At 49.7% G+C, this 12,802-nt stretch overlaps 1 long non-coding RNA gene across 2 annotated transcripts; it reads right to left on the reverse strand.

Moving 5' to 3' along the window:
• Positions 1-707: 707 nt before the first annotated feature.
• On the reverse strand, positions 708-2,360 carry LOC124687806. Of its 2 annotated transcripts, XR_006998313.1 has the most exons (5): positions 2,324-2,360; positions 2,077-2,151; positions 1,264-1,330; positions 1,119-1,167; positions 708-823 (listed from the first exon to the last, which is right to left on the reverse strand). It is a non-coding gene; the product is annotated as an uncharacterized LOC124687806 (long non-coding RNA). The 2 variants fall into 2 exon arrangements; XR_006998314.1 differs by lacking the exons at positions 708-823; positions 1,119-1,167 and adding an exon at positions 867-981.
• Positions 2,361-12,802: the final 10,442 nt, after the last annotated feature.

The following is a 12,802-nucleotide window of genomic DNA, read 5'->3' on the forward strand; positions in this document are numbered from 1 at the left end:
GTGTTCGGAGAAATCGGCACTGTCATGTAGAAGAAAAAGAGGCTGGGCTAGCTAGCATAATGCAAAGAAAATCAATTACACATAAAAGAAAAAGGAGAGGCCTAATTATATATAAAAACCTCAGCAAGTAGGAAGTGCACTGAGTTGAGATTTTGCGGGAGCAACACGAGCAGAGATTTTGTTCAAAATTAGACTTGTCCGAGCAGATCTCGTGGAGGGGAACTTTGTGAAGTAATGGCCTAAATCTTCTCAATCTATTGAGAGGACTTCAGAGATATATTTATGGGATGAGAAACAAATTTGGGGGAAAATGGGCGATTGATTGCGAAAAATCTCTCTCGCAAGGCTTTCAATTCTTCCCTCGCCTCCCTTGCCCGCTAATGCAGCTTTTTTACATTCTTCAAGAATGAATCAGAACTCTCCAAACTAAAACAACCAAGTGAGTAAGGTACCAAGTTCTTGGGGATGAAGAGGAGTGAAGTGGCAAGGGATGCAGCGAGGAAAGGAGAAGACAAGCGAACCAGCCAACCGGGCAAGATGAGCTTCTCATCCTGCAGGTGACAGAACATTTTAGATTTGAAAACAAATATTGTGAGGATCTGCAGCGCAAACATGATGAAAAGATGAGTAAAATTAGACCAGTATGGCTTACAAAGAAGAAGGTAGAGGGGATCCGGATGGGCATCGGCCGTTCTCCATGATGAACTAAGGCCGCTTGCTCTTCCCTCCCGTCGCCGACCTCCTTCCTCTCCCCTGTAACTCCTCTAAGCGGAGCACCGCCGCCCCTGCTGATTCATGTCCGCGCTGCCCCGTGGCTTCTTGTCTGTAAATTCAGCCACCTAATAGTTTAAGCAAGATCTATGAAATGGAGATGTCGCATGTGGTACAATTTGACGACCATTGATTTATGGTTGTAAATCCCTCCCGTAAAGGATTTCTCAAGCTCCACTATCACTCTCACTACCCTTCTGACAAAAGTACCTATGCAAAAGAACCGCAATATAGTTAGGCACTATCTACTACAGTGCAGATGCAGAGGCAAAAAGTGATGTAAATATAAGGAACCGGAAATACAATATTATCTGCCATACAATAAAAAAAGTTGCCTGATCATTTACCTTCATATTTATGCAGTAATGCCCCAACTAAGGTTGTTCCTGGCTTAACCTGAAAATACCATCGAAATCAAACTAATAATGTGCTCCTCCAACACCTCAATTACTGGAGGAACAAAAAGCAAAATAAATGGGCATACATATTTACCTTCTAGCCCCATGAACATATGTCTACAAAAATCAGTCACTTGACCTGCTTGTTCTTTTCTAAGCCCCTGCAATGGAAACAAAAAAAAAGTTGGTTTACTATCAAAGTGAACACATCTGTAGCTAGAATCTATCACAACATTTATTCATTTCATTTGGCGATTTGCATGCATTATTGCCTATTTTGATGGTGGAACAATTAATTCATTCGATGGAGAGAACAAATCAAAGCCGGCAGATTAATACAATGATGAAGTACCAGTCTATGCAAAGTACACATTCTGGGTTTTGTGTAAACATTAGGCAGGTACCAACCAATCTCTAAACTTGCAAAAAAAACTTCCATTAGTACCAATATATTACATTCGCAAATTTTTCTTATCACCCACACCATAATTTAAGCACATCTATTATTCACTGATCATGCCACCATAAATTAGAACAAAATATACTGCAGCAGTAGTCGAGGGATAAAGCAAGGAAAAAATAAAAGACCCAATGTAGAACTAATTACATACGTTCGGAGCGTTACTTGACCTACACACCGGAATACAAGCCTTGTGAACCAAATTAGAAAGCAGGACATCATTGCCAATTCATTTATTCTAGTGTCTAATTAACTTAATCTATTCCATAGTTTGTAGATATCTACCCACCCACAAATTAGGCATGATAACCTTCCAACATGTACTACTATGCTCTCACCGCATTTTGCACCTCATATATCGCAGTGATTGACTCAAAAAACAAAGTGGTGAGACATACATAGCAGCAACCTGATAGATATTGATAAGAAACAATAGAGAGGGAATACCAGTAGAAGCCATTTCACAACTTTGGGGCGCAGCGGCACAAGCGTCGGAGCTCCAATGCTCCAACCCAAACCACCCTATATATTGTGTCATCTATTAGACAGGGACAACAACAATAGCATCTCTTTTACAATTCCATTCTCGGTAGTAACAAATCTGGGAGAGAGAAACCATATTGTTCCTATTTCCTTGAAGCATGAAATTTGTGCAATAACTATGAAAGGAATCTGACAAAACCTGAGCGCTCACCTAGGACAATGAAAACACTCTATTGTTGCTCAATCCATCCCCATTCCGCACCGTCCACTCGCCCGCAATAAAAACCAAAGGAAATCAACCAAACTCGGGTATTGTCATTAACCCCAAGTGCACATCCTAGAAACCCAGCCTCCAACCTGCCAAGGAACATTACCGTCCACCTGTCCAGCCTCGACGCGGAGGTGTGGATGCTACCGACGGAGATAGGGAAACCGAACCTCTTAGCCGCGAGACCGCCGGCTCAATCTCCCGCACGAGTGCCAAAGGCCGCCGGAGTCGACCTGTCCTCCGTGAGGACAAGCACGAGGCGTACGGCGGCCTCCGTGAGGACGAGCTCGTGGCATACGGCGTCCTCCGTGAGGACGGGCTCGTGGGCGGCGTCCGCGCCGCCCCCACTCGTTTCTTGACTGCATCCCTCCGTGAGGACGAGCTCGTGGGCAGCGTCTGCATCGCCCCCACTATTTCTTGACCGCATCCAGGGCCAGCCTGTTCAAGAGACAGGGCAGCGCTGCCGCTTCTTGCCCGCACCGCGCCCTGCTGCCTCTTCTCCGTGCAGCACCGCTGCTTCTTGCTACCCACCGCCCCGCTTCTTCTTCTCCACGCCGCCCACCGCTGCCTCTTCTCCGCGACAGCCTGCAACCTCCACGCCGCCGACCCGCTTCCTCTTCTACGCGCTGCCCGCTGATGCTTCTTTCTTCCGGGAGCAGTCCATCACTGCACAAAGCGATGCAAATATATAGAAAATCAGATTATTGGCTGCAGCACCAAATAAATCTACTCTAGATTACATTACCAACTTTCTAATGAGTGGATTGTATTATCAATTTGTATATGTTTTTGTACAACCTACATGCATCTTTCTAGACTACAAAGAACACATTCAGTAAGAAAACCAAGTCAATATTATAAGGAAATTTTAGCATTTAGCAAAGTAGATGTGTAAATAAAAAATTCAGTATAACTATGGGATGCAGGCTCATGTGTGTGAACTAAATCATAAAAAATGCAGGCATGAAATTTTTTGCTAGAAAGAAAAGAACGATTTGGTGAAGAATACTTCAGATCTAGCAAATAATACACACTGCAAGCACATGACCAACTCAAAAGGCAAGAGTGAGGTAAATCTGCCATAGGAAAGAGGATCAAGATAGGGTTCGGAGAATCTGAAGTGCTAACCTTTAGGCATGATTTTGGCCAGGAGGAAGACGAGAAGTGGTGTAGGCAGATCGTGGAAGCACGTATGGTGGCCCAGCCCTCCTACTCCGTTCCCTGCAGCCGACCCCCTCCGTTCATCATGGCAGAAACAAGAGTGGGAATAGAGAGAGACGGAGTGGAAGAGACATAGAGAGGAGGAAAAACCAAACCTGAACAAATCTTAGCCCCGTGCTGCACTGCCACTTGATCCGCGTCCTCCATGGCTAAAACCGAAGAACGAGGATGGAAGGAGACGAGCCGGGGAGGCAGCAGAGGGCGTGGGAGGTGGGGATTCGGCCAATCCCGTGCACGATCTCGCCGGCCGCGGCCTGCTCTCCCGCGCCCACCGGCGGCACCGCGCCGGGCCTTCTCCAACCGCCCGTCGCCCTCGACCTCCCCGCGGCCAGCTGCTCCTCTCTCGAACGCCGCCGCGCTCCGGCTCGTCCGCGCCCCGCGTCCCCCCGGCCGGCTCCGCCGTTGCCGACTCCGCCGTTGGAAGTGGGATAACGAAGAGGATGAGGAGGGCGTCAATCCCGTCGCGCCGCCGCCTGTGGAGAAGGGTATGAGACGCGGGGGGAGACGAGTGGGGGAGCACACGGCCCCGATCTCGATCTAGGTTTTCACTGCCTCAGAGAAGGCGGGTGACGCGAACGAGCCCGTGTGGCTGCCTCCGACCGGCGGCCCCCGCACGTACAAGGTCCCATCTGTCATAGAATCGATGGGAAGCCGAGAAAGTGCAAAAATATCTACAGATCCAATGGCTAGGGTGAAAAGCGGGAGGAATTTTACTGTTCGCATGACGAATCAACGCTCACGATGAATTTGCCCCCTTCAGAGCCCTTGCATGCCCGGGTAGTATTAGAACATTTATAGGAGAAATACCCCAACGAGTACGAGTTGATCCCGCTACCACCCAAGTATCGGCTCCCTGATTTCTCCAAATTTAATGGATCAGATGGTTCCAGCTCCATCGAGCATGTGAGCCGATATTTGGCACAGCTAGGAACGGTCTCAAGCATCGGATCCACTACGCGTGAGGTTCTTCGCACAGTCCCTCACAGGATCGGCTTTCGGGTGGTACACTTCGTTGCCACCAGACTCGATCCGGACTTGGAAGCAGTTGGAAGAACAGTTTCACATGCAGTATCACTCAGAGGCTTCCGAGGCCGGCATTGCCGATCTAGCTCAAGTACGTCAGAAGCGCGGAAAAACTGTGGCAGAATACGTCCGCCGCTTCGTAAATCTTAGGAACCGATGTTATTCGGCTCGTGTGACTGAAAAGGAAGCAGTCGAGTTGGCAGTGGTGGGCTTTGCATCACCAATCAAGGATATGGCCTCCCAAGCAGACTACCCTTCACTGGCGCACATGGTTCATAAACTGTCGTTATATGAACAGCGCCACCCGGACCTGTACCAGGATAAATTCAAGCGTGCGGTAGTCCTGGTTGAGGCAGATGAAGACGAAGGCTCTGCAGGAGATCAAGAAGTAGCAGTGGCTGAATGGACTCGGGGGGCAACCCCCGTGTCCTGCAAATGGGTTAAGCCACCAGGTCCGCCCAGAGGATTTGATTTTGACGTGACTAAAACTGAGCAATCTTCGACCTCTTACTCAAGGAGAAGCAGTTGAAGTTACCCGAAGGCCTCAAAATCCCCACGGTACAGGAGCTGAACGGAAAGCCATACTGCAAATGGCATAACTCGTTCTCCCATACCACCAATGACTGCAGGGTGTGGCGTCAGCAGATCCAAATGGCGATAGAACAAGGACGTCTAATTTTCAACCAGTACGCCATGAAGGTCGACACCCACCCCTTCCCCGCCGTGAACATGGTGGAGTGCACTTACCCTGGAGGGTGCCAGCCAAGCTTCTCGTTCAACATCAACATGGTAGGACTTGGACACCACTCTGGTAAGGATGGAGACGAGGGCAGCTGCTCTCGTAGCAAGGACATAGAGGAGGTCGCTCCACGCGATCGGCTCCGTCACGATGGTAAGCGCTACATCACAGAGGGAGAAGTGAAGAATGTAAGATATCAACGACCTCTCTCTGATCACCTCCTCAACAAGTATGTGAGTCAATATGACCAACGCCGACGACCCAACGACGATGATGAAAGAGATCGTCTGGCTAGGGACGCCAGTGAGACATCGTCGGCATGATCGCGATGAGGAGGAGTACGAGCGCCGTGCCAAGGAAAAATCGAGGGAGCAAGGCGACGAGGATAGGCACCGGGACCGCCCCTTCTTCGTACACCGCCGGGATTCGAGAATGAGCCGATTGCCTACAATCGGCAACCGCCTGTAATGTAGACGAAGAGGAAGGATGCAGCTAACGTATCCGTGTTCAAACGTCTAGGGCCTCTCCCACCTCGGAACAAGCACGCTGAGTCCCCTCGGGTGGAAGATCTCGAAGATTTGGAAGACGATGATGAAGAAGAAGAAGAAGACAGGTACCACCGGCCAAGGTGGTGCCCTGATGGACTCAGCCGTTCCCAAAAGCGTAGGGTTCAGCGACTGCGCGGCTTGGAGGAAGCCGAAAGGTTATACCCGCACACGCTAAGGAAGGCGTGGCCCGATCCGGCCGCGAAAATTCAGCGAACCCCGGATGAAGAGGGTCGACCACAAAAAATGGAGTGGCGCCCCAAGCAAAGGAAAGCCGATGATGAAACATCGGCTGGCACAAACATGGTGTTCATCCTTCCGACGGAGTTTAGTGCTCCAGGATTGGACGAGGCACCCGTGGCACAACTTGATCTGCGGCCCACGGCCGAGTGATCTTTGAGAAGCCACGAGAAAGAAGCTACGTACATCCGAAGGCCCCGTACTTGCGAGGTTATATCAATGGGCAGCCCGTCAACAAGATGCCGGTGGACACCGGAGCGGCAACCAACATTATGCCATACTCTATGCTACGCTCGGTTGGGACGCTCTAGCTCGGATCCGATCAAGACCAACGTGACATTGAGCGATTTCAACGGCCAAGCGTCTGACGCACAAGGTGTTCTGAACGTGGATCTGACCGTAGGAAGGAAAACCATCCCTACGACGTTCTTTATCGTCGATAGCAAGAGCACCTATGCTGTTCTGCTAGGAAGAGATTGGATCCACGCCAACTGTTGCATTCCATTCACGATGCACCAATGCATAATACAGTGTGATGGAGATGAGGTAGAGGTCGTCCATGCAGATGACTCAGCCGAGATTTCAACGGCTGGCATGAACGCTTGGGAAACAGCAGGCCAAGAGCCACTCTCAGGCATCAATTTGGACGACTGCGAGCGCATCGACGTAACAAAGGATGGGGTTAGGCTGGTCTTATCCACCGGCCTGACCGTGTAGCAAGAACGAACCGATGGGCAAACGTGGCGAGGCCGATCCTTGGGATCGGCCCCAAAGATCTATGGAGGAACATTGCAAAACCTTCATTGGGTGATTCGATCAACGTGGAGGCCGATTCCAGCAATCGGCCAAAATTATCCTCACCACACATTCTGCCTGTGTTCAACGTCGATCTAATGGGCAGCGGTTTTACGTCGGCCGATGAGAGTCAACATTAGTCCTAACCGTAGCCGACGTACAAATACAGTGCCTTGGCTAACTACAGAGCCGATATCTGCAGTCACCTGACAGATCCGGCTCGGGGGGCACCTAATCAGATGAACATGTGCGATACATGTGCAGTAAAATATTGGGGGCCGATAGAAAATCGGCCAGTAAATTTTTTTTACATAGTATACAGCCGATGCACGGACATCGACTTTAGAGCTAAGAAACAAAGCCGATGCACAACCATCGACTCTAGTACATTTACACAAGATCTACCGGCTGCGTGTTCAAGACATGGATTTCGACCAGGTCGGTTTTCAGTTCAGCTGTGATGCCTTCTGCTTCCTCGAGGGAGTAAACAATGAGCCAATTTTGGTACCTGAACCTTCTCTTCGAGGACTTCCAACCCTTTGCGCCGGCTCAGCAAGCATCGGCGAAACGTCAGTTTTGGCACAAGGCAGCCCTTTGCTCATTAAGCCGTTGGTACTTCATCTGCAATATCGGCTTTCAAAGGAAGAAGGGTGATCGGCTCTGGTGCGTCTACCGTCGGCCTGGCTAAGTTGGCCACTTTCCCAGCTACGCTCGTAGGCATGATTAGGACCTCTGCATGGTGGCTGTCTCAATCTGCCTGAGTTCAGGGCCCTTGGACTGAACTGTGTATCCTCGCCACTGTTCTCACTTTGACTGAGGCTCGGGGGGTAGCTGATTTGGTAGACACTCTGTTTTTGGGAGCCGATTGGAGTTGTATCGGCTGACCCTGCATCATAACCTTCTCCGAAAGCGGTGAGTTGTTGCAGAAGAAGACTGCTAGAGCTACGGAGAGGAGCCTGAAAGGGAAGCCGTCGTCATCTACAGGGTTTGGACCGTTCTGTTGCTGCAAGAAAATGAAGGAGACTGGATTCTCAAAACAGCCGATGAACAGCCATCGACTATAGGATTGCGAAATATTATGGTCAGATATCAAATCACAGTCTGAATTTGAGAAGTGCTTGACTGACGGTATCTGAGTCTGGCTTCATGGGCGTCTAAAAAAAATCCGATACGTTGCTATCGGTCTTGGTGTGGCGAGCGGAAGGCTTGAAATTGGATTAATTGAAAGTCAAATTGGAAGAATAATTCTTATTGATTCAAAGGAGCGGCTTTATAGGAAAGAGCCGATGGCTCTCAAAAGGGGGATCTGATGCCTAGTGCACTGCTACTACTAGTCCTACACTAATTTGCCCCTGTTCTAGGGGTCGTCGCTGTCCTCATCGTCGCCGTTGTAGCTGCCGTCGGCGCTGCTTCCAGGGAGTTCCTCGTTGCCGCCGCCCCAGCCCTCGGCCGGAGCTTCTTCTTCCTCGTCATCATCATCATCCTCGCTCGTCCGCCCAAGCGCGGAAGCGCTTTGCCGGCGGATATCCGGCGGAGGAGGAGGATTCATCCTCCTCCTTTTCCTCTTCCTCCTCGTCATCATTATCGTCCTCGCTGTCCGCCCAAGCGCGGAATCGCTTTGCCGGCGGATGCCCAGCGGAGGAGGAGGAATCATCCTCCTCCTTTTCCTCTTCTTCCTCTACTTCTTCTTCTTCCTCCTTCCCGTCGGAGGAGGTGGGTTTCACCCAGGGATGGAGGTAGTCTTCGCTTTCGCTCTTCAGCTCCCCTTCGATGAGGAACTTGAGGTCGTCTTCCCCATCGGTCAGAGGTAGGTCACCATCTGACCCGACGAGTGCTTCGGGTGGGCCGTCTGGCACATGATCAAAGTTCCACTCCTGCTCGCTCGAGGAGGAAGACTGGAGGGAGAGGCCGGAGGAGACGGAGGAAGAGGAAGACATTGCTACAGGGAAAGAGGGCTTTTCGGTGCCGATAGCTAGAACAGAGGAAGGGGATGAAAAGGCTAATCAATCGGCACAGTTAAATAAAGGGGAAGCCTAGTGGAGAGTTAATGCCATTGCAGTTTCCGAGGAAGTGATGCTAAAGCTATCAAATTTTGCAGAGAAGTTGAGAAGGCAAGGCATCATGATGAAGAATACCGTGACGGTTCCGCTCCGCCACGACATGACCCGACGAAGAGAAAGGCAGAGTGATTTTGGAATTATCAATTCCAAAACCAGGGGGGCATGTGTTATCACCGAATTTGACCGAGTCGAGGTGGGCCGCGATCAAGATGGGCTTGAAGAATATACATGGAAGAATATACGTGAATCGGCCTTATATGCAAAGTTTGGGCTAGTCTCGCTCGTGTATCCGTAATATAGTAGATTACGTGCTCAGTTAGTTAGAATTTGGCTCGTGTACGGTTGGGATTATTCCCACGTTAGAAAGTCTACGGACTATAAATATGTATCTAGGGTTTATGAAATAAACAACAATCACGTTCACCACAAACCAATCTAGGCGCATCGCCAACTCCCTTGTCTCGAGGGTTTCTTCCGGTAAGCATCATGTCGCCTAGATCGCATCTTGCGATCTAGGCAAGACAAAGTTTATTCGTTGTTCATGCGTTGCTCGTACTGAAGCCTTTTTGATGGCGAGCAACGTAGTTATCTTAGATGTGTTAGGGTTAGCATTGTTCTTCGTATCATATGCTATCGTCGTGCAACCCTTAGACATCTAGCCGTCCTTACGCCTATCTTAGGCGTAGGGGCGGCACCCCGCTTGATCTTTATTTAGTAGATCCGATCCGTTATGGTTGCTCCTTGTTCTTCAAGGATTAGTTTAATATCTGCATAGTTAGGCCTTACAAAGGGTTGAAGGATCCAGCGGCGCGCAGGGTGTAGTTTGCTAGCCCTAGATAGGATGTTCCGGGGATCAACTTCGTGTTGGTTTTTAGGCCTTGTCTAGGGTCGGCTTACTATCACCGTGCGTGGCCGCGAGGCTCAATCACGAGTAGGATGTTCCGATTATGCGGTGAAAACCCTAAATCGTAGTAGATCGTTTTAGCTTTATCTTGATCAAGCAGGACCACCATATATTCGTACACCTCGTGCGAATCATGGGTGGATCGGCTCTTTGAGCCGATTCACAGGACAACCTGAGAGCCGATCGAGGCTCGTATTTAATGTTTACGTGTATGCCATGCAGAAACTAAGCGAGGCATCTCCATCACCTTCCCGACCAGGTATAGGTCGGGTGGCACGCCCTTGCACCAAGCATCGGACGTGCGTGCCGGAGTCTTTGCGTGCCGTCGCTCGGAGGGACCAGGGCCAGCCGCAGCCCTAAGTTGCTCCCGGCTCTCCTGTGTTGCCCGTCGTTGCTCGCCGGTGGGTTTCTGACCGCAACAGCCCCCCCACAGTTACCTTGGCAAGCTTAGGATTCTCCACTTTGGCTTTGAAAGCTCCACATGGCACCTCAAAGAACATAAGAGCCTTATTGGCATCCATGAATAATGGTCGTAGGTTTTGGAGCTTGCAAAAGGTGACATGCTGAAGACACATGATGTATTGACTCACAAATATCACAAAAGGGTGTGGTGCAATCATCAATATGGTGACCAGGTTTCTTACAACGAAAACAAGCATCCTTGTCCTCCTTCTTCTTTGAGGGTCCTGGTCCTTCATTTACTTTTGCAATTCCCTGAACCACTTGAGGCTCCACCACATTCTTGTTGATCAAGGTTGCTTGTTGCGGAACCATAGTAGGATCTACCACGGGCATAACCTCACCAAGTGCACCAACTGCCCTAGTAGTGCCTGATGCATTGCTCCCTTCAGGGACCTTCTGTGCCGCTATCACCACTGCAACAACGGCGTGAACAGTTTGGTGAAGCAAATCAGCATCAATGGGACCTCTAGCCGGTACCCCATCACCATTACCCCGGTATCTTTGCTGAAAACCACCTCCCCTGCCTACATTATTCTGACTGACCCACCTCTGTTGATTGTTCCCATAGCCTCCTCTATTGTTGGTATGAAAATTGGAGTTGAAATTTCTCTGCCCCCCCAATTATCATCTCTAGAATTTGCAAAATTCCCAAAACCGGCTGTCCCACTGGATTCTCCTTGCACATAGTTCCGACCGAACGCACCATTGCCATTACCTTGGTAACCGCGGCCACCATTGAACCCTTGTCCTCCTCGACCACCGCCTTGCCCTATACGCCCGCGAGCTGAATTCCCGGCGCGACCATTAACGAAACCACCGTGAGGTTGGAAACCTCCGCGCCCATGGTTGAAACCACCCCGACCAGGGTTGAAGCCGCCATGGCCTCCTTATCCATTCATCGACGAGGTAGACGGCGGCTGCTGGACGACCTGATCTCCCCTCTCTATTTTTTTCCAGGCGAACCCTAACAGTCGACGAAAAGCACGTCCAGTGACGGCGTCGCCAACTTTTACCTGGATCGGTCGATTGATCCCAATAGATCGATCCGAGCGCACCAGCACGGGCCTACGAAAGATCATCGGGGCTGGGCCACCTCGGCCAGCATCCGAGTCTGTACGAGGCCGCATGTGAGTCGGGCCCATGCCACGTAAATTTGAATGCCCCGTAATCATCGGATCAGACGACCTCTTGCCGAACGCCGGCGACCAACGCCTCCGGCGCATGACGGTCCATCCCTCCTGGCCATCATCCTCAAAAACAGACGGCTCGAGGATGGGCAGTTGCATCGGTTTACCTCTGAGAATAGATTTGCCCAACGGCGTCGAGGTCGGGGAAGCCAACGTACCTTCCGCCGCGAAGAAACCCATGGCCGCTCTTCTCTATTGTTGTTGTCGATGCATTCGCTTGATCATCCTCCTCGCCAACTCCTGAGAGGGTTCGACGAGATCCCTGTCACCGTCCGCCTCCGGTGTGCGACAGAGATAACGCATGGAACCACTATCACTGAGCGGCGAGATCTCCTCTTTGGCGACTTCATCTTCATCCTCATCGTCCGACGACTCTAGCACCCAGAAACGCCCGCTGAGAGGACGCTCAGATGACCTGCCGTCGTTGATCCGTAGTTGGACTGTTGCCGCCGGCGACGTAGCGGGTTCCCGGCCCGCGTTGCCTTCCGCATCGCCAGAGCCCAGCCTAATGCCTTCAGATAAATGGAAATAAGAAGGATTTTTAGGCACCCACACCCCTAGGAATCCCAAGCTCTTGCATAGGTACCTTCACAATGTTCAAGTTTATGGTTATCCATTAATATTTTTTTTTGCAAAGAGAACAAACACTTTCATAATATACTTACGTTTACATAAAACAAAATATTTATGTCAAAGAGACAAAGACCTGATTCATAGTCTCTGCCATTTGCTGGAACTTAAATGGAACTATTTGTTTATTTTCTGTGAAGGGTGCCATTCAATCCTTCAAAAATTTGTTTTCCATTGTCGTGAATTTCTTGTCATCTCTTTGAATCAAACACTTCCAAATCTCCAGAGGATTTCGATCCGTAGGTATTCTATGTGGCATGTTTTATTTGAGTTCAAGGACGGAAACCAGATTTTGCAAGAAATCCTTAATTTAAACTGCATTTTATTATATAGGATTTTTTCTTTAGTTTTAATATTTAATTTTATTTTTGGAAAGAATGGGAAGCCTATGTGTTACGGTATCAAGAGATCCTCAATTGATTCCGGCAATAAACAAAGGAAATCAATCAATTGAATTTCTTCATGGAATTTTCATTCATGCTTTTCCTGCTCTTGCATTTTTTAGAGCTCAGCAAGAATAGAAAAAGCTTCAATAACACTGAAAAAAACCCAGCGATACGAGCAATATATAAATACGCAGAAACACCCGCCTTGCTTCCGCGTCTTCTCCCTTCTC

This window comes from Lolium rigidum, chromosome 2 (genome assembly GCF_022539505.1).
Source record: "Lolium rigidum isolate FL_2022 chromosome 2, APGP_CSIRO_Lrig_0.1, whole genome shotgun sequence".
Lineage (NCBI taxonomy): Eukaryota > Viridiplantae > Streptophyta > Magnoliopsida > Poales > Poaceae > Lolium > Lolium rigidum.